The sequence below is a fragment of the Amblyomma mixtum genome, chromosome 1, assembly GCF_055824585.1.
Source record: "Amblyomma mixtum isolate Tamu chromosome 1, ASM5582458v1, whole genome shotgun sequence".
Lineage (NCBI taxonomy): Eukaryota > Metazoa > Arthropoda > Arachnida > Ixodida > Ixodidae > Amblyomma > Amblyomma mixtum.
The window spans coordinates 71,467,844-71,490,219 of record NC_143012.1 but is presented as its reverse complement, the minus strand read 5'-3'; the positions used below and the strand labels follow the sequence as shown (position 1 = coordinate 71,490,219).

The 22,376-nt window shown below is 45.5% G+C and overlaps 1 protein-coding gene and 1 non-coding gene across 2 annotated transcripts in view; one reads left to right on the top strand and one right to left on the bottom strand.

Annotated features, from left to right (window-relative positions):
* Nucleotides 1-339: 339 nt before the first annotated feature.
* Nucleotides 340-22,376, top strand: part of Stacl (SH3 and cysteine-rich domain-containing protein) — a 413,237-nt gene continuing 391,200 nt past the window's right edge. Inside the window, exon 1 of the mRNA XM_089552214.1 lies at nucleotides 340-1,284. The gene's annotated coding sequence lies outside the window, so the exon portion shown is untranslated. The remainder of the gene's footprint in view (nucleotides 1,285-22,376) is intronic.
* Nucleotides 16,136-16,207, bottom strand: TRNAC-GCA (transfer RNA cysteine (anticodon GCA)). The gene has a single exon. It is a non-coding gene; the product is annotated as a tRNA-Cys (tRNA).

The following is a 22,376-nucleotide window of genomic DNA, read 5'->3' as shown; positions in this document are numbered from 1 at the left end:
AGACTAAGACAGAAGGCAGGTCTCGATGCTTAAAGAAAGTCGATTGATTTGCCGCTGCCGCGATTATATAAGATATAAGAAGCGCTGAAACTAAGCCTAGGCTACATATTCGCTTTTTGTATATTTTGTTTCCCGCCGCTTCTCCGAGCAGACGGCGAGCGCGGCGCAACCACCGTGTCGTCTGCTCGGCTCCGGTCGACATCGAATCCTAAACCAGAAGTGACGTCACGGCAGGCATTGACCTCACTTCCACGCGCGCGCGTGCGTAGCGCCACCTGCGGCGCGTTCCGCGAGCGAAGGCCGCGCGCCCCGCGTCTAGCCGCCAATCTGGCCCCAGCGCCGCGTCTGGCGAACGGTATCGGGCGCGTCCAAGTTTTTAGTTTTCGTTTTTCAGTTCCGTTCATCGCCCGCGGATACCGCGCTGCCAGTCTCGCTCTTGTATAGACTCTTCTGTTTTTTCCTTATTCGCTAAAGCGCCCGGTGCCGAGAATTCACCGTCATACCGTAGTGCTACACGGAGTAGGAAGTTCTGCATTCGTAAACTTCGGTTCCCGTAGCGCGCTTGAGTGAAAGGAGTTCGGAGAAGCGCAGAAGTTTGCTTGGAACTTTTTGCCGACGCCCACTATGTTACAGCGTTCTCGAAAGTGGTAGTCGCCCAGCAAGCGCTCTAGTTGACCCTGATAACCGGCGAGCTTGCATCGGTTTTTATTTAGAGCGGCAACTTTCCTTTTTCGTAATATTGAGACATCTTCTACGGCAGCGTACGACACATCCACGACGACTACGAATCAACGCATCTTCTTCAAAACCTTGCCAAGATTTGTTTCTTCAGCAGCGAGCTGCTATTCTTTCCTCGCTGTGAGCAGACGACGTGCGAGCGGATTTATCGTCTGCAAGTTTTCCTCCAGCAGACGACAGGCACCGGAACTTTTCGTCTGCTACATCGGTGGTGGCCATCGGAACTCTGACTCGATGTTTATCTTATCTGCTCTCGGACTGCGTGGACGTTGAGGCGCGGACGAAAATTGTGTTCTGCTCGGCGTTCAGCATGAACGACGCTAAGTGAATTTGTGCTCGCGTAGGAGTTACGGCGGTCATTAAGTGCGGTAATGGTGGCTCTCCTGCGGTTGCTTCTTTTTTTCTTTTCGTGAGAGTGAGTGAGTGAGTACGCTCCGTTGCGGTGGTTAACTTCGCCAACGTGACGCACCTGGCCTAAGCGAACCGTCTCGGTTGGTAACTGCAAATCGACCATCCCCCGCCCACAGGCTACGCTCGCATCGACCGGTAAGTGCATTGTTTATTCATGTGGCTCGCTTGCGCAACAAGCACACGGCAGCAACACAATGAACCAGCTCGAGAATGCATGTTTTCTCCCTTTATCTACCTGTGCTTATGTTTACTGTATTGATCACTCCAGAAGAAAGGGAAGCACAGGCAGCAAATGAGTTGTGAAGAAGATTTCCGTCTCCGAGAAGGTTATTTTGACAGCATTACGCATCGGCTGACTGACAGCAGAAGAATTTCGGTGCATAACAAAAAGAAATCGACAGTAAAATGTGCTCACAGGAAATAAGAATTATGGTACCTACGAAAAAGTGTTTTTGCCCATTATTGCACGCATCTTAACCGTATTACAGTGTTCTCGCATTATATGATTTTGTCGAGCGTGGGTACAAGAACTTCGTGAATCTTAAATTCTTTCTGAAATCACTCCTACGCATTTTAAATGTACAGTGATCATTTTGTCGCGCATAACGGCGCGAGTACTCTATGGGTCAATAAAGCTTTAAATATTTAAGTTTAATGCAGAAAAAAAACCACGTGATTGGCTGTTTCCAAAAGGCGAACACCCATAGCGCAGATAGAGGCTGGTTACCTTTTCGAAGCGGGCTGTCCACGTTAATCTCTCTTCTTCGTCTTCACACCAATGGTCACTCAGGTCTACATTGAACGGAACATTCTGCAAACACTTGTGGCTCAATAAGAGAAAAAAAACGATTGCTAAAGAACAACATAGGAAGGTATGGCTGTAGGCCGGTTGCTAACACATAATAAGCTAGGAGAACAGCAAAGAAAAAAAATTACACCACTAGAAGGCAAAAGCTCAACGCGGTACAAACCGCATTGGGGTTTGCAACTTCTTTTGATGCGATGTGTTTTTTTTTTTCTGTGGTCTATGACTCTTTTCTGCAAAAGGTGTAGAGAAGAGCTTGTGTATTATCGAAAAATACATGTGATACCCACATTGTTTGGCTGTCTAAGCCTCTCTTGCTCACAAGATTCCTGAAATAAAAAGCCAGTATCTGATTCGTGCAGTACTAATAAAGTTTCGTAACTGAGACCCTGGCTCATGTTTAACACCCTTTATTGTATGTAAAAAAAAAACACTCAGAAAATAAGTGTGAAGTTACTCGTAGAATATTTTCTCTAATAAGTATTTTCAAGCATACTTCGCAAAAAATAAAATGCAGGTCGCCCGGCGGGTACAAAGCTTCCTGGATAATAAAGTTTCCAGTCCGAAGTTTGCACCAACTCAATGTTGCACGAAGGGCAGATCTTGTACGAAAAACACTGCCGCGCTTTTCTGGTATTGGATTCGAACTGCACAGCCGAAATTAGGGTAAGATGAGGTGGGGCTTACCATATCATCTCAGAGAGGAGGTAGACAGAACTGTGATCCTTCATCATATGCAATCTGCATTGATAAAAGCGCGCGAAACAAAAACAACACGAATTCAAACAAAACCTATACTCATCAACGAATAATGCGTAATCATCAAAGCAGGGCAAAATAGTTTTGCGGGGGAAAATGCATAATGAAGGACAGGAGAGGCAGATTTTCAAGAAAAAAAAATGTGCGCGAGTTTATGTCCCCAACGTCTATCGAGCTTTGTTTTACAGCCATAATACAGTCATATTGGCAATCGCAGTAATGAAGCTGTTTGCCCAATGAAAATAACTGCGCAAGCTTTCCGCCCACAAGCCCTCAAGATTTTCGGTCACCCCGGAAGCAGCGTTGTGTAATTTCTGTGGCGTTCTTAAGTAATTGCCGAACGTTTAATTGTACCAAAGGCTATGTGCACCGTAACGGAAACCTGTTGCGGAAATCCCACCCTGTTACTATTTATGCGACTGGGAGACCCGTTTATCGAGGAAATAATATACCGCATCGTTAGAAAGGAAAGCACTACTTGTTCATGGTCTTGCCAGCATTTACCTTCTGCAAGATGCGACCGACGTCGGAAAGATTGGAAAAATCTCTACCGAAGAAGTAGTTAACTTCAGCATCGAGCTGGGGACAGCTATACTGCTGAAAAAGAAAGGTATACAGTCTAGCGCCCGTGCTACGGCGATCGGTTTGGTTTGGTTGGTTTATGGGGTTTAACGTTCCAAAGCGACTAAGGCTATGAGAGACGCCGTAGTGGAGGGCTCCGGAAATTTCGACCACCTGGGGTTCTTTAACGTGCACTGACATCGCACAGTGCACGCGCCTCTAGAATTTCTCCTCCAAAGAAATTCAGCCGCCGCAGCCGGGATCGAACCCGCGTCTTTCGGGTCAGCAGCCGAGCACCATAACCACTGAGCCACCAACCAACCAAACCAAACCAATTATTTTCTCGTTTACATTTTGCAGCATTTTCGACTCGATTAAAACTCTGCGTTGTTTCCCTTACAAAAAAAGTTTCAGACAGTCTATAGAGTGTCTATAGACTTCTGTCTATAAAGCCTATAAACAAATTCTAGAGAACAGTCTGTATTTCCAAATGAAGAAGACCAGTTACAAACAAAAGGTTAAAATAATAGCGACCTTTGCGTTCTCATTTCGAACGCAGTAGTTCTTTAAATCATAAAACTATGCAGCAGTGGTGCTTTTTGGCTAAATTTTTTTAGCGCGCCAGCTGATAGCATTTGCATGGGCTCAAGACCTCCTTTCATAAGGAACAAGAAAATAAAGCTTATCACTATCCTATAGAGCAAGCCATGTACTGTTTTCCGTCGACTTGTCTGCTCTGAACATAAAAAGGGTTTATTACGTTTTCGTAACGCGCCTCGCCGTTTCCTGCAAAGAATCATTTCGATGCATAAAATTTATTCTGTGATTAATATTTCTTGAGCGATACACGCATCATCAAGCACGCCAGCCGCATTTTTTTTTTCGTAAATAATTTCCTCGTGACGTTCAGAACCTACTTCTGTGAATCAAAACTTCGAACGAACCTTTCACAAAACTACGCGACTCTCTTTCACCACAGTTTCCTCACCGATTCTGAGTGACTGCGGAACGCGGGCTTTCTGTGAAAGGGCTAAATAAGACGGCCTTAATCACATGTATGTTGCGTGACCTGCAGAACATACAACTAATAATTTCGTTTCGCGTGTGAACTGAGGAACGTGAAATTACTACTCTCGTCGTATTGAAACGAAACATTTTTTTCTTCTCAGTTCTAACCTCACGCAATGGACGCATCACACTGGATTACTTTAGCTAGCGCCGTAAAATTTTTCTTGTCGCATGAACTTAGGGCCCGAATGATAATGAACAGCATTTTTTATTCGTACATGTACACATGAAAGAGAAAGAGTTTAATTGTCTGGCAAGTAATGTTACTGCCAATGTTATGTTGCGGACGTCTCAAATCCCAGGCTACCAACTAGTTAAGTGTCGTGCGCACTGCAGGACATTCGATGCTTAAGCTGATAACAGGTGGTCTCCTAGAATGGCACATTGCGTACAAGGTTGGAGAAAATGTAGTCGAGAATTGTAAATTGAGAAAGCTACGTTAGAAACGTAGCAGGGGTAGAATTTGGTCCTTGTGTTGGAACTGAGTATAATCGGAGATTTTGGGGAAAGGTCTTTATCTTTTTTGTTACTAAAGAATATTTACAACGAAAATAATGAATAAATTTGCTATTAATGGACTTATACGCATTTTCTGGTTTCATTCGTTCAACTAAGACACGCATTCCGAACAGACTCATTGGTGTCACGTATAGAATGAGTCAATACTTATTCCAATGTGAAATTATTTTGGACAGCACAATATGCAAAATGAAATTCCCAAGATTATGCTACTTCATTATAAACAATATCACGCGTTAAGCTCTTACTAATCACTTCTTCATAATAGCTGGCAGCGTCAAGGCTGCGTCTTCAAAATGACGTTCTCATGACAGCGAAATACTTTTTTCCAATACATCCCCCCACCCCACCCAACAAGACCAAGTACATTCATTCATTCATTCATTCATTCTTAATTTTTTATTTATTTATTTCGAATACTTTCCAGACCCGAAGGCATTACGGAAAGGAGTGGCAAGGTACATAAAATGAACAGTGCATGTTATACAATATTATTTACAAAACGGCAGAAAATACAGTTGTCTTGAAATTGCAGATGTCAGAAATGGCAGCGATGGAGGGAGGAAGGTCGTTCCAGTCTGCGCTCGTTTTGTGAATGAATGAATTATGACACATTTTTGTTCTGGAAAATGGAACAGCAACTTTAAACATGTGATCAGAACGGGACGATATGTATGATGGGCGAGCAAAAAGATTATCCTTTAATACAGGGCTGTGATGATGCATTCTGTGAAAAAGACAGAGTCGAAAACATTTACGGCGTGAAGAAAGGTCTGGCAGGGTAAGGGTGTTTTTCATGGAAGTAATGCTGGCGTGACGGGAATAGTTAGGTAAGACGAAACGGGCTGCGCGATTTTGAATGGATTCAAGCGTGTTGATGAATGTGATTTGACTGGTATCCCATACTGCGCAAGCATATTCTAGCTTCGGCCACACTAATGTTTTGTGCGAAGAAAATGACGACAGAAAAGAAGACAGAAGAAAATGACGCAGAAGATTGGTAGATCGCATCTGTTGCGCTAAAACGCGTTAAAGGATCGATATAGTGCCTGCCTAGACGGTGGAGCGTCTGGCTTATAGTTCGATCGCTCCTATTCTCATGTTCTCTTGAGTGCTTGTCGATACTGTCACGAACTGCTGCGCAAAAGTTTTCCTATTCCTATTACCTGTCCTTTTCTACTGATTGACTTGGAGTCCGATCGATCGGAGAAAATGAACGCATGGCTCGCCACTCAAGTCGAAACTCAACGATTCGACGCGGACAATGAAGGGTTGTCTATAGATCGATCTGCGAGGGCTTTCTAACGATGAGAAAAGATATATAATTATCCAGACTCGCTACCACAACAATAACGTCTGCGTATCTGCGAACTGCCGATTCAAATGACGATTGTGCGGGAGCATTTCAGCAATAGCAAGCCGCATTGAAGCGTTTTTCTTTCAGCGTGATGACAGGTAGGATGTCAATGTCATCGGCTTGCAAACCTCGCGATGACGTCGTCAAAGAAAATGTGACGTTTCTCATAGCAATTTCTTCGCATTCGGATATTCGGATATGTGTACCCGTAGCGTTCATTAGGAAATAACATGCGCAAGTACTTGTTAACGCCCCTAAGTTGCTGTTCCACTAGGTAATAGAAAATTTTCGGTAGAATTGGGTGAGTCAGGAGAAGGTGGTTAAGGAGTCGCAGGTGCGCAAACTGAACACTTGGTTACACTGCTGCTGAAATGCATTCCTACTGATTTCCGTTAGAATAACCTGTAATCTACAGGAGGAAGGGGGAGATTCTTTTTTTGTGTATTATTATGCTTCGACAAAGCACTACAAAAACTACAGAGACATTCATCAAATCTTCTTCGTGTGCTTATTCTCCTTTCTTTATTTGATATTTTATTTCCTCCAATCAGCGTCTTGCGCCTGCATGTGGCGCCACCACGTGAGAGTGGCAAGGAAGGAAACTAATAGCAGACGAAACCGAGAGCGAGTCGCGCTCGACAGGCTTAAGCAGTTGTGGTACGAAAACAAAGTTGTGACGTAAAGTGCAATGGAAGAAGATGATGGAAGAAAGGTGACTAACGAATGCACGTTTTTCTTACTGAGTGATGAGAATACCCAAAAAAAAAATAAGTAACAGTGAATGAGATCAAAATGTTTATCACGGGAGTGGAGCGGGTCGCGGAGTCAATAATCGGTGTGCCTACTAGGAGTAGACGGCGGCTGTCTCTTTCAGCTGTGATCTGAAAGACGAATAGATTGGCTTCGCTCATTTCGAAATGGCAGCGCGCTAGCAGGACAGAAACTCGATGCATCTACTCAACACCAATATTGTCGACAAGCGGACATGTAGGGAGACGTTCGCATGCATCGACCTATAACTCACACTAGAGGCAACTCGATGACATGACTGCTGAGATTTACTCAAAGCGCCTGACTGTATTTGTCGGAGGCGTTGCTTGTGGAAAACAAATTTGCTCATTTTGTTTACTGCAAGTGGTCGTCGAGGATATGTTGGCTATAGCGACTGAAAATCAAGTACTGGTCGCAGGATGCAAAATCCAGTAAACGAAAAGGATCCTATTTGGTCGCGGTATCTACACGGACTTTCATGGGTTTCTCTAAGGGCGATCGTAATCATCAGCGCTACTTTCACTGTTACTGCTCAGCTAAAGAAAATGTTGGTTGGTTGGTTGGTTTTATGGGGTTTAAAGTTCCAAAGCGACTAAGGCTATGAGGGACGCCGTAGTGAATTTCGACCACCTGGGGTTCTTTAACGTGCACTGACATCGCACAGTACACGGGCCTCTAGAATTTCTCCCCCAAAGAAGTTCAACAGCCGCGGCCGGGATCGAACCCGCGTCTTTCGGGTCAGCAGCCGAGCACCATAACCACTGAGCCACCGCGGTAGCCTAAAGAAAATGTGTCGTTGATACAGATGTCAAGGCACAATTCAACTCAGAACACCCTTTCCGTCTTATGTCAAGCAGATAACAAGCGTAGGCTTGTCATGCGCAGCAAAGTAAAGAAACAACACTTTTTGAAGAAAGTTCGCGCTCTCTAAAGTACTTCTTTTGCGCATTACACCTGCTACTACAAAACCTGCTTGCCTAACAGGTGAGACAAGAGAGCTAGCAGCAAATGTCAAAATCGGCTCCTACAACATCCTACGGACAACATCCTACAGCTATAGCTACAGCATTCTACGGCTCCTACGGACTAGTCGTGTGAGAGCGACTGTAGGCTGAGCAAAATGCTGATGACGATGACCATTGTAGGGTCGACCAGAAAGCCGTGATGATGCTGTAGTCCTCCAGATGACTGCCGCCCCGTATTGTCTTCTTACACTGCCACCGTTGCACACTTAGCGTAGCCTCACTGAGAAACGGACCCGTGCGATCTCTTTTTCTTGCCGCGTCAGCTCATCGTGATGAGGACTTCGTTACTCAAATGATTGCCCCCGCTAAGTGCGTGCGAATACTTGGCAGCGGTGGCACTGTTGTCGTCCTTTACCATGTTTTTGCTATGGGGGCTGAGAGGAGAAACGTCATGCTGATTGTTTCCATCATTAGCCGCTAGGGTTTTTCGCGTGTGCAGGTAAAGCATCCAGGTAACCGGAATGCGCCTGGATATCCGTAGAACTTTCTAACGTACCTAGAGGGAAAACTAGTAGCGCAGCACTTCATTAACCAAGGGCATGCCGAGAAGATAAGATTTCATATTTGGTGGTACCGAAAATGTGGATTAAATCAATAACAATAAACCATAGCTGAGGGATAACTAAAACATTACTTTAACAATTTACACACAATACTAATAACTCTATTTCAATAAACCCGCCGGGGTGGCTCAGTGGTTACGGCACTCGGCTGTTGACCCGAAAGACGCGGGTTCGATCCCGGCCGCGGCGGCCGAATTTCGATGAAGGCGAAATTCTAGAGGCCCGTGCACTGTGCGATGCCAGTGCACGTTAAAGAACCCCAGGTGGTCGAAATTTCCGGAGCCCTCCACTACGGCGTCTCTCATAGCCTCAGTCGCTTTGGGACGTTAAACCCCTATAAACCAAACCAAACCTGTTTCAATAAAGTTAATTTCGCTAAATAAGCATAAAAAGCTGTATTAAAGCAATTTAATTTGCACTGGAGTAAGAGCATCGGGGATGTGGTGGATGCATTGCGGAGCAGCCGCAATTCTGCGAGAGGATCTACGTTTGTGGTCCTACACTAGCCAAGGCAGATATGAAACGTCAACTTCCAGGCATGCCCTTTTATGGATGAAGTGCGTTTTAAGAACTGCGCGTAGACGTTGGCAACAGTTTACTTCTACGTAATTTTAAGGAACTCTATGCTTGTAGCCCAGATAACCTGCCCCACCACCTATACGACCATGCGTGCAGCGCATGTTATTCATGGCCATGTGTACAGCCTGCAATGCAAAGACGTGTGTGGCCTGCATTGTTATCCAGGCGAGATTAAACGGGGGTGCCATCCAGATAAACTGTGTATTGCGGAACCAGAAGTGGATGGAAAGCCCGCGTTCAAGCTCTGCAGTGCATACCTACATTTAAAAAAAATTAACCCTAGGGTGATCTTTGAGAGGAAGCCGCCGGCGTGCGAATCATAGTGGCGTATATCATATGAGAGGAATGGCAATGCATGCCATTTAAGAGGATCTCTAGAGTTTTTATGTTAAGAACTCCGGTTCTGGGCCACGTGCTGTGAAGAAATACGTGGCAGGCGTTTTGTCGGAGCTTGACCTCATCTAGGCGAAGAGCAGTAGCGCGAGGGGATTCGGTAATGTTTCAGGAAATAATTGTTAACGGCATACAGTATTTACATCTCACTCCTTAGTAAGAAGTCTTTGTTCGTTGCTCAGCTGAAAGCAGGACGCAGCAAAGCGTTCCGACTGGGACCGAATTCGTACTGCTCGCCATCGCCACACTTCCTCCTGATTTTCTTTACGCCTTTCTTCATGCGCCGAATGCTCCGCGAGTGTGTAGTGGGGAAATTTCGAGATCTTTAAAGCAATGTTACACTTGTGCTCTAAACGTACTGTTTTTTGGCCGGAAACTTGGATGTCCGTGCAGACAAACGTGATATTTGGGGAACAAATTCAAGACTTTGTCGTCTCTCAGTACGTTTCACCTATGACAATCATAAAGGCCCGAAAGCATTGCATAAGTCACGACAACATCCGGCAAAGATGGTAATAAAAAATAAAAAAGTGCTCTTACAGAGATGGTAGGGGCGGTCCTCCCCCTGTGAGAAGTTGCATAGACAGGCCTGCGTGAGTTTCTGGATGCAAATAAATGTTCTGAGATCTGCGTAAATAGTACCAGCGAAAATATTTCACTGCAGCTAGTGATAAATACAACCTCCTTCGAACCTGTCGAGCACAACTTTGAGTTTGTATCCGCGTAAATCCTCTCATTTTGTATTGCCGAATTCGAATCGCCCTATAGGTTAGCGTAAGCTCTGCCGCATAGACGGTATTGTAGCAACAAAGCACGCTTTACAGGGGCAAGCATGTCATTTTTTTACTAAAATACAAAACATGCGAAAATGAGAGGCAAGGCTGCCAATCTTCATTAGTTGAACGTTTAGTACACTTTGTAACAGTATTTTCTTTAAGCTTTGTCTTTTCGGAAGGCCTAAAAAAATATTTAACTTTCATTTCAGAGAACGCAAATAAATAAGAAGCTTCGTCGACCACTATCAGCTTGCAGATGAACCATATGTCATTACTCCACTCTTTACTTTGTTTGGTTCATGAAATTAAAAAAGGATTAATCGGCGTGCTTATACTTGCACAATAGACATCGGTTCCGACCGATTTTTTTCCGATTTTTCCTTCTGACCGATTTTTCCCCAGTGGCTATAGCATTCGGCTGGTGAGTACGAAGACGCGCAGGTTCAATTCCTGTCATGATAGCAGCATTAAATGGAATATAAATCCGGATTAACCAGCCTCCAGCCTCAGTTCAAGCCATAACTTTGACGGAGTCTGCTTTACAACTTTTTATTTACTTCAACTCGTTTCCTTTTTTCTATCATCATATCATAGAGAAGTCTACGGGCAGCTGATTTTAATTACCAGAAAAATGTTCACGCACAAGCTGTAAAATGTAAACTAAAAGCGCTGAAACATTGCAGACATGCATGAAAAAATTTTCTGCGTTAGTGTTTTCGCCTAAGCTTCTTTTCCTAGAACAGTGTGCGGGCAAGTGACTTCAATCACCAGAAAAGGATTGGCGCACAAGCTGTAAAATGTTAAATAATAGTGCCGAAACATTATAGATCGGCATATACAAAGTTTCTGCATTAGTGTGGCGAATTTTTTTCTCCTAAGCTTCGTTAAAAGCCAGGCTCGCGAGCTGCCCTCCGAAATTTGCTTGATGGCAGTTGTGAAAACTGCTTTGTAATATTCTCTGCGAAGCAAAACCCGCCATGATTCATCGATACCTCCCTGTAAAATAATTGGGGTTTGATGATGATTTCCGCATTAGTTTTAGAGTGTTTGTTGTTCATAATTGACATCACGAGCATTCTCCACCTTTTATCCGCAATCTTGAGGGAGTATATGCGCTTCTTGCTGAATGCCTTACGCTGTCAGCAGCAACATGATTGTTTTATCACCAGTTATCTTCTCCTGAGGACAGCAGCTGCAGTAGGAGGAAAATGGGGCACAGCCTTCTCGTGAACATCGAAGTGTCACGCTTGTTGCAGTCTTAACGCATGTATATGGTTATGAAGAGCAACTATGCCAAGACATCTTATACCCACTCAGCACGGCGCTAACGATCGAAACTCCTTCCTTTTAACATTCTAGCCGCTCCCGCTCCAACTACATTTTGCAGCGAATGCAGGCGTTTTTGACAGTGGAGCTCCATATGTTATCTGTCAGTTCAAAAATCACAACTTGAACCGTGAATTTACACTTCCATATACTTCCAGATAGGTGGGCTGATGAGATTAAGAAGTTTGCGAGGATACGGTGGCCGCAACTGGCAAAGGACAGGGTTAATTGGAGAAACATGACAGAGGTCCTTGCCCTGCAGCGGGCGTAGTCAGGCTGATGATGATGATGATGACGCTCGAGCACCTACCTAAAGCTCTCAAATAGCTACGAACGTGCAAGTTTTTTAATTTAGCTTTTCCTTAACGCCTCTTTAGCTAAAATGGTCTAAGTGTTGGGGATACCAGTGGCGGTCCTACAGCTAAGAACATCAGCTTTATGATAAAGGAGGTTGCTCCTATACTCTGTACAAGAGTGACCACGGGAACGTGTGCTCAGAAACTATTCCACCAACCATAACAGCAACCATGACTTTGCACCTTTCGCTTTCTAAATTTCGCAGCACTAAATTGGTCATTTGTTTGTTCTGTGACTGTTCACTGTAAGTGCTGAGATCTGTTGCCTTTAGTTTGTTCTTTTTTGTTTTCCCTGGCGCCTCTGATACCCCGTACAAATCGTACATCAATAGATATTGCACTCCGTTAGATATATTACAGGATATCTTGAGGTTCATATTGAATCAGGTGCCTACACACGGGATAAGCAAAATATACATATTTTAGCAAACTCCCGCACTTGTTCTCGTCCATCGTGGTGAAGAAGTTGCAGCAAAAGCTGCACCATTGTCTTGTGCTCCGCCGCCACCTTTATCAACATGCGGCGCATATTCCAAACCGGCCACGTGGTTCAAGCTTGACCTGTATCACGTGACTGCAAAGGAGCTGCCATTCGCGAACGTACCCACTCTCCTGAGCATTTCCCTTTCCGTTTGCTATGTAAAATACCAAGTGCTTCAGGGAAGACTAAATAATTCTAAAAAAATGTTTTTTGAGGTAAAAATATGGCTTTTTCAGCATAGTATTACCAGAGTTACCGGACACCAGAAAACCAGAAAACCGGCGAGTCGTTTTAAGTAGTAAGCTGGTCAACTATTTTTTTGTAATAATTAACTTTCTAACTATTACAGTTAAGTGCCCAGTTGCAAATTGGGATATGTAGCTGGTGGTTAGTAATAGCCATATCAGTTTAAAGAATTTAGAAACCGCGATTACCCTTGGCTATGTGGCTCGACAAAATTCAACTTTTCTAGCTTTTTGAAAGCCTCCATATATTTTTGCGAGTCACACGATAAACATGCAGACCAAATTAAATACCATGCCAGCTACCTAAAAAACTCACAAAAGCGTTATGTACAAAACGTTTCACTACAGCTGTATCATGTCTGATCGAGCAACCGCTTGACGCAAAAATCTTCGTTATGACATGCCACGATGCTTACGATGACAACAACGTCGTTTACGCTACAGCAAGTTCCGCGTACAGCTACCGCTATCAAGATAAGTCCGGGGCAGTAGGAAAAGTTTTCTACCTATAAAAATCACGACGCTTTGAGCTATCTGGAACATCTGTGTGATTTCGGTTAGTGCTAACTTTGTCGAAAATTTGCCGCAAAAAGACACAACGAACAGAAGAGGTGTTTGCTAGAGGGACAAAAACTTTCGAGTAGGCGCTCGCTTTGATCGCAGTCGATCTTTTCGTGCCATTTTTCGCAAAAGCCAGCGCTATCCACTGCAGTCTCTTTCACCTGCTTTTAATCCTCAGGTTCAACGCCAAGCGAGTCTCGGCAAGCTGTCGTTGCCCAATAAGCCCTGGAGAGCGGAAGGTGATCACGCGCGCCTCTACCGATGTTCAATAATAAGGAGGAAGGGGGGAGAAGGGAAAACGTAGTAATGAAAAGGATGCCCAGCTCAGAGAATGTCTCAAAGAGTCCCTCCTGGCCGAAGCCCGCTATTGCTGCCCCATTTTTTTCCTCTCTCCGTTCGTACGTTCTTCCTGGAATTCCTCCCTTCCCTCGTCTTCGCAACCGAGCCGTTCAAGCTACACCCCATCGCAACGATACCCGGCCAGGCAATAAGCGAGCCTCGCTAGACCTCAGCGTTGTCAGGTCCGTGCGATGCGGATACGCCATCCCCGCTAACGTTGCGTCGTTCGCTGATCGCTGGCTATAGCTGTCCGGCCCCGCCTGGCCAAGGAAGATGGAGTCGTCGGTGGGCAGGACACACTCCAGACTGGCTGCAACCGAGATTCTTTTCCTCTCACTATCCTTCCTTTTTTATCTCTTTGTTCCTTTTTTCCTTTTCCGTCACGTCGGCTTCCCTTTATTCTGGCTTTGATTACCTTTTTGCGGGTTTGTTAGGCTCTTTCGTTCTGGCTTCGATCCTAATTTGGCGCCGGCTTATGAAGTCTTTGCAGCGCTGAAGCATCTTTTTGAGCCTAGTGATTGTCGCACGTCGGCATTTGCAGTTCTTCATCACTTATTTTTTTTCTCTATCCCGTTGGTATTATTTCATGTTGTTGTGGCCTTATTTTGATTTCCAATTGCCTTTCCTGCCTGTTCATTTGTTTTCAGCCTACCTCTCAATTTGTCACTAGCTGTTGAACTGTTTCCAACGCTCAGCCTTCCTTTTGCACCAGGTAATTATAGCACGTCATTATTTCATGCGCTTAATCACTCTTTTTCTATCAAATTCTTGCAATTCAGATGTGCCTTTTCATCCATCTTTCTTTCTTTTATCTTCGCTCAGCTTGCTCCCTCCTTCATTCCTGAAAGTCTACATTATTCAAACTCTGTTTCGTCGCAAACACTCCCTTTTCGTATCGAGCCTGAATATTTACGAGAAAGGTCGAACCAGATGTAGTGAATTGTTCGACAGCGGAGAGACTTCGTTTAATCTCCAAAGGTGATAGCTTCCATAGATGTAGGTGCATTTTAAGAGACTTGGTTTTCGTTGTCGTTTCTCGAGCCCGCATAGTGCCATTGTTATGTAGTGCGGAACCTTTAATTGCTGCTTAACTGCGCTTACCGAGAATATCGAGTGTCAGTCAGCCGTTTGTGCACACGCGTAGGTTTCATACAGCCACTGTGCAGCCCACAAGGCCGTTACATTCCTCACCCTCGGACTTGATATTATTACATCCAAACTGATCAGCGCGAATGTCCCGAGTGCGAGTATTCTTTTTTCTAGGTAAGCCTTTCAAAATTATCAGTATTTTACCCGCGAAGATCTCCTCGAACATGTATGATATGATTTCATTGCTAACTTTATGATCTCCAGCTTAGGTGGTTAAAACTTATTGCTGCCAATTTTGTTTCCCTGTGAACTCTCTTTATCTCACTTTCACATACAGAATAGTTCCCGACGAAAGCATTTTTCAACGACGAAGAATTTATGACCACAATTTTATCATAGATAGTAGCATTTCACTATAACAATCAACATATCATTAGATCTTACGTCCTCAGGCTTGCACTTTTTTGCTATTAATGTATTCGCTATCATGAAAAACGTGCGTCATTAAATTGTTATCTCAGTCTTAACTAGTCCAGGCGAGTGATGGGAAAACTTCAGAAAAAATTATTTTTCTACCCATCCGAAGAATGAACCATTACTTTCAATAATTTCTCACAGTACCTTACAATGTCCCTATATTAATTTTTTTTTCCCAAAAAAGCTGCATATGAGCACTCTAGTAGCGTGCGTTAAGATGTTAGTGGGAACGCGCGTTTCATTCTACCTATTCAGGGTGCTCTTAAGAAAGGTCTGTTAAAAGTTCACGTTTCATCTTTTTGTTCTGTTCAAAGTGCCGCGTTTTTTGGGGGGCCGGGGTTTGCGGTTTTAATTTTCAAAGATGGCATACACGAAGTGTACTCTTTATGGTTTTGGGGAGTTCAATGTCCCAAAGTGACTCAGGCTATGAGGGACGCCGTAGTGGAGGGCTCCGCAAATTTCGACCTCCAGGGGTTCTTTAACGTGCGCTGACATCGCACAGTACACGGACCTCCAGAATTTCGCCTCCATCGAAATTCCACCGCCGCGGCCGGGATGGAACCCGCGTCTTTCGGGTCAGCAGCCGAGCGCCATAACCACTAAGCCACCACGGTGGTTCTTTTACCTGTTGAGGATACTCTTAAGAAAGGTCTGTTACAAGTTAACGCGTCGTCTGTTTCTTCTCTTCTATGCGCCACGCTTTTTGTATTTTTGTTTTGTGGTGTTAGTTTTCAAAGACGTCTTACACTAAGTGCCCGAGCCAACGAGGAAAGGTTTGGTTTGATTAACGGGTTTTTAACGTCCCAAAGCGGCTCAGGCTATGAGAGCCACCTTAGTGAAGGGCTCCGAAAATTTCGACCACCTGGGGTTCTTTAGCGTGCACTGACATCGCGCAGTAAGCGGGTCTCAATAATTTTGCCTTCATGGAAATTCAGCCGCCGCGGCCGGGATCGAACCCGCGTCTTTCAGGTCTGCAGCCAAGCGCTCTAACCACTGAGCCACCGCGGCGACCCAACGGGGAAAGATAACTATGCATGCAAGCAGGTAGTGTGTCTGTTAGAAGTAGCGCACAGGCGTTATTGGATTCAGATCATAGTGCGTAATAATAAAACAATCCTCAAAACTGACAGCACAAAGTTAGGGTAAACAAATATTTCCATACTGGAAGCGGTTTTACGTTACAGTAGTGGGGTGATCAATGGCACGAACGTGACCGTGGCGCCGCTCTCCTCTCCCTGGAAGCACCGACGCACCGCAAATTCACCGCTCGCGTCGCATATACGTGCCTGGCTAAGCGACGCAGCCCGCTCCTTCATCGCCGTGCGCGACGAGTGGTCACGACGCCCCTGGGAGCCGTGCGCGGTCGATCGGGCCCGCCGCCGAGGCCAAGCCTTGCACAGCCACGCGCCGAGGATTCCCTCTCCCTCCATACTCGCAAGGTTGGGCTGCGGTGTCTGTCAGGGAGGAAAGGGTTCGCCGGAGCTACCGCTGGAGAAAAAGCCCAGACATGGACTGCTCACCTCGTGATCACGCAACACGCGCGAGACTGCAATATTTCTGCTTCTCCCATTGTTAGATGTCGCGCGCGGTTTCGGCATGCCCAACCAACCTGCACAGAAGTCATGTACAGTCGGGGACAAAAGTCTCCGGACCACGTGTTCCTCAAACGAACCTTATAGCTCTACTATCAGACAGCGGCTGGAGACCGCACATGTGGAGATGAAAGAACAAAAATTTAACTTTACCTCCACAAGTGTGGTCTCCAGCCGCCGACTAATAGCAGAGCTATCGGCTTCGTTAGAGGAACACGTGGTCCGGAGACTTTTGTCCCTGACTGTACAGCCTTTGTCAAAAGTCTGGAGCCCAGGAGGTTTGCTTTTTAGCCACACTGTGTCGTTCTGATTGAATCTCTAGCGCTCCAAATTTCCTGAACGTGAGAAGATTTCTAGTACTGCCTCCTGCAATAGGTAGGACTTCCACGAATGCTCGTAGAGTCCCAATATGAAGCTTAGAAGTCAACCCCCTGGGCTCTAAACTTTTGACAAAGACTGTACGTAGACGTCGATTATTTTGTTTGGTCTGTATGGTGGGTTGTTTTGCTTGATCCGTTCATGTACAAGATGACTATGGACTAGTCCTGATATACTGAGATAAATGAGCGATCGATGAATTCAATAATTTCACGAATAATGGACCCCATCACCATCAACACCGACTGTTGAGTAAAGTGCTTCAACATATTGTTCACACCCCGCCGCGGTGGCTCAGTGGTTACGGCGCTCGGCTGCTGACCCGAAAGACGGGGGCTCGATACCGGCCGCCGCAGTCGAATTTCTTTGGAGGAGAAATTCTAGAGGCCCGTGTACTGTGCGATGTTGGTGCACGTTAAAGAACCCCAGGTGGTCGAAATTTCCGGAGCGCTTCAGTACGGCCTCCCTCGTAGCCAGAGCCACTTTGGGAAGTTAAATCCCTATAAACCCGATTTCTTTAGCTTATATAGTGGATTCTATTGTCTGATCTGTTCTTGTACAAGCTGACTAGTTTATTGAATGGTCTTAATAAATTGAGATAAATGAGCGCTCGGTGAATTCAATACTTACCCTCAACACAAAATGTGGAGTGAAATGCTTCAGCTTATTTTTCGCAAGCGATGTAAAATACACACGTCGACAAGTTATCATTTCTCGAAATCGAAAATAGTGCCCTGACCTGTATGTGTTGTTTATTCACTTCATCATTGTCATGCCTTACGGCGTCCTCCTAAGAAGAGCTTCCTAGGCAAAGCGATTAGATTAAGAAGTTTACAGAGATAGTGGTTAGCCGGGGATAGCGCATGACGGGGATGCTTGGAGACCGTGCAGGGTGCCCCTGTCAGGCTGTGGACATAATCCGGTTGCTGCTAAAGATGATAACATCTTGATGGTTTTGTATGGTATCCGCTGGCTTACCTCCTTGAACTTGCATGCGGACTCTGAGGGACTCAGCAGTATAACGCTCCTGAATAATATACTGTTTCAGGCAAGGTCATCACTAATCTTTAAAACTAGTGGTTCTGAGGTAAATAGAAGCTTTTTGCGCCATAATACCAGTGTTGAAAACGTAGAAAACTCGCCATTATGGCTCAGTGGCTTTTACGTTCGGCCGCTTATCGAAAACTCGATGTACAATATCGTCTGCGGTGGCCGTATTTGGATGCAGGCGAAGTATCAAAACGGCCCTAGTCTATGCAATGTCAGCGTACATTAAAAAAACATCCTAGGTGCTCTCGATGAATTTTCATAGCTTAGGTAGGCGTCATTCATCGTCCGTGAGTTGCTTCGGGGATTTATAGCCTAAAATTTACAATATTACACGTAGACTTGAATATAGGTCATCATCGTCAGCCTGACTATGCGCACTGCACAGTAAAGACCTCTCTCGTGTCTCCTCAGTTACCCATGTCCTTTGCCAGCTGCAACCACCGTATCCCCGCAAACTTCTTAATCTCATCTGCCCACCTAACAGTCTGCCGCCCCCTGCTACGCTTGCCTTCTCTTCGAATCAACTCCGTTACCCTTAAGGACCACCGGTTATCCTGCCTTTGCATTACATGCCCTGCCCAAGCCAACTTCTTCCTCTTGATTTCGACCAGGATGTCAGTAACCCGCGTTTGTTCCCTCACCCACTCCACCCGCTTCCTATCTCTTAACGTTACACCTACCATTTTGCTTTCCATAACACGCTGCGTTGTCTTTAACTTAAGCCGAACTTTTTTGGTTAGCCAAGATAACCTTATTTATTTATTATCAGTAAGACGCTGAGAATAACGATCTGGACAAGCCCGTTACGTATAATCGGCGTCGTAGTGGAAGAGTCAGGACCGATTTCCCCACTTAAATCTTTTAGTGCAACGTGAACTGGCATCGCACAGCAGAGGAATGTTTTTTTTTTATTTTGCCTTCATTGAAATACGGCCTCCGAAAGCTGGATTCGATCTCTCGACCTTCTCTTCATCGGCCTAGCGCCAAAGCTGCTGATCCACCGCGGCAGGTGAACATTCGTAATAGATTTCTTGGCATAGCAGGATGTGTCTTCTTTTTAATTATTTCATTTCCCCAGAGTTCTGCTGTTTACGCTAACCGTCACCCCTTACAGCTAGGTCCTCCAGTATGGTCCCTCCCTAAATATGCTCGTAAACACGGCTATCTAATGGACACGGTATCTGCAGCGGAGCCCGTTTCGATGGCTTACGGGCGGAGCTTCCCATCCATCGTTTCTTGTATCGCCTGATTAATGACGACCCCGTTGATGGGAACCTCATCAGTACCTCTCTATAGCTTGTTGCCCGCATTACTCACATTGCCTGCAGTCCCGGTGTGATAAACAACCGTTAGTGCAGAAACGAAGCTTCCACGGTTCTGTGTCTAGTCCTCAGGACCGATAAGACGTTGATGGCAATCCGGCTGTAAACACGCAGCACCACACTCTTTCGGTAGATGGCGCTACCAGCTACGCTTCACTAGAGTTACTGCATATGCTACCAAAGGTAGCAGAGTTGCGCGTCTGTTTGATAAACGCCGCTCGCAACTCCATTGGTAGAGCGCCATCACGTGGTGTCCAAGCAACCGTGTACTGCGGAGAAGACGACGCTCGATGGCCAAAATCGTGCACTTTCGGTTCTGAACTGGTTTTACCGGTGTCGAGTGCTCCCCCGCCGCCTCTGTCCCCGATTCGAGACGCCCTGCAGCCTTTCTTCTCCCTGTGAGAGCCTCCTCGGTACGGTTCATGTTTTGCCCATCTGGCCAGAAACACGTGCGCTGATGACGTAAGCCGGCCGCCGCAGCAGCGAACTGGATTGACAGCCGGCCAAGTTCGAAGCGGATCCACTATCCAACGGCTGTTTGGGCATCTGATTAGGCATCTGACATGTTTAGGCATCTGATTGTTTACTTCAGATGGTAACGTTCATCCAGTTTCGAGTAGACTGTATTTTTGATTTTTATACTGTCCTTTCTATAGTTCCGGCTCATAACTTTTTGCAGGGTTTCGTATTTAGTAAGGGAGACTATAAACAGGTTTTTTAACGCAGGTCCGCTGAATTAATGTTGCCGCAAAGATGAATGAATGCTGCATTTGCACGGCGTATTTAGAGTACTGAGTCTACCCTTAGGTTATCAGGTAAATAGTTCGGGGAAGGTGACTGTGGGAATCGCCTGCTGCCGCAGCTCACGGCGCGCGCTAGAGCACCGTTTTTTCTTGGCTACATTTGTTTACCGGGTTACGCAGTCAGCTTTTTAGATGCTTTTTGTTTGCGATCAATCGAAAAAGTGCTTTAAAAACCTCGGAAAAGCGCCCACGGTCGATCGGTGATGCGCTAGGCATGTCGCTTGCAGAAACAGAGTGCGGCTTTGCCGCATAACTTCGGTTGCTTGGCAGGCAAGATGGCGGACCTACGCGCAACTCTGCTACCTTTGGCAGCATATACAGTAACTCTACGCTTCACCACCTATGCACTCTTTCGGTACATCTATCGTATGCATGAGCATGTGTACAGCCTCCGTCAAAAATAATGGACCCCAGGGGCTTCTTTCTAATACGTGTTGTACGGCTCTTGTGCTCCCCATAGAAGTTCTAACTATTGGAGAATTTAGACCCAGAGCTTCTCTCCCTTTCAGGTCAATCTTAACCGTGGCGACGTCTAGAGAGCCACACAGGGTGGCCCACTTACACATCCCTTGGACTTTAAACTTTTGACAACAGCTGCACACAGATACGAGTGCAGATATAACCATACAGGGTAGACTGTTTTGAGATGATTGGTTTGGTTTATTGGTGTTTAACGTCCCAAAGCAGCTCAGGCTATGAGGGACGCCGTAGTGAAGGGCTCCGGAAATTTCGACTACCTGGGGTTCTTTGACGTGCACTGACATCGCACAGTACACGGGCCTCTAGAATTCCGCCTTCATTGAAATTCAGCCACCGCGGCCGGGATCGAACCCGCGTTTTTCGGGTCGGCAGCCGAACGCCGTAACCACTGAGCCACCGCGAGGGAGCTGTTTTGAGATGAACCGCGTATGCACCAGATATTAGCATAATTGGTGCGCCCAGGTGAAATCACAGCAAAGACATTGAATAGGTTGGGGCAACCGAAAAGGAAATAAAAATAATAGGCCCCTGCCTGCACCGCTTACACACAACAGGCTTAACCCAATTGTAAAATAAAAGAGGCGGCCCGTAGGCAAGTTGTATTTTGACCACCCGTGGGTGGAAAAATAAAATATTAGGGAAAATGCTACATTAGCGAACCACAGCCGAGAGAGCGGGCCCGGGGAGGCTCCCCTGACCTCCCCTGGGAAGTAGCGGAAAGGGAAATGGGACGTGGGAAGGGAATGGGGACAGCGAGGTTTTTTGCTCTAGTAGCAACTACTAGTATGGCTTTGCCATACCTGTCAAGTTTCGTAGGACCACTCGTTAATTAATTTAACACGCCAAAGGGTGCTCGCCTTTTTCTTTCCACACGTATACGCGTATTTCCTAAGCGTCAAACGAAACGTGAACGGGCATCTCAATTGCGAATACTTAAGCATAAAAGTGTTAGCTTCTGAAGAAGAGAACGAGGCGAGGTTCATTAGCATTTCCAGTCAGTGGTCATTGCGCCTTTGAAGTGAAAAGAGCCTTAAGCAAGATGTCGTTTTGCTGTTTGTGGAAAAGTCGTTTTGTTTACGGTTCATTTCGAGTGAATAGCGTACATTTGTACTTCGTGTGCAGGGTTACTTACTAGGTACCACATGCAGAATTATTTTACTGTTTTAGTTAGGATCTGCTCAGCAGTGCTTCGTCAAGCGTGAGGAGGACCGCTTTTGCTATTTACTGTCTGCACTTTTTTGCCTCTTCTATATCCTAATTCGAAGAGGCGGTTTTTTTTTTGTTCGTTCTGAAAGCCGCGTCAAAAGACGGCTCGTTATTCTGTTTCTATTTCCTTTCTCTTCTATGATACTTCGTTTAACAGTACCTTTTGCTGGGCTAGTTGGTGTGACATTGGGTTCAGGAAAGTAAAAACAGCGCCAAATTCTACACAAACCACAAAGAAAGACGGACACAGCGCCCGTCCTGTCCATCTTTCTGTGTGGTTTGTGTAGAATTTAGAACTGTTTTTACTTTCCCAAACTTTCCTTCTATGATACCTCTACATTCCTCT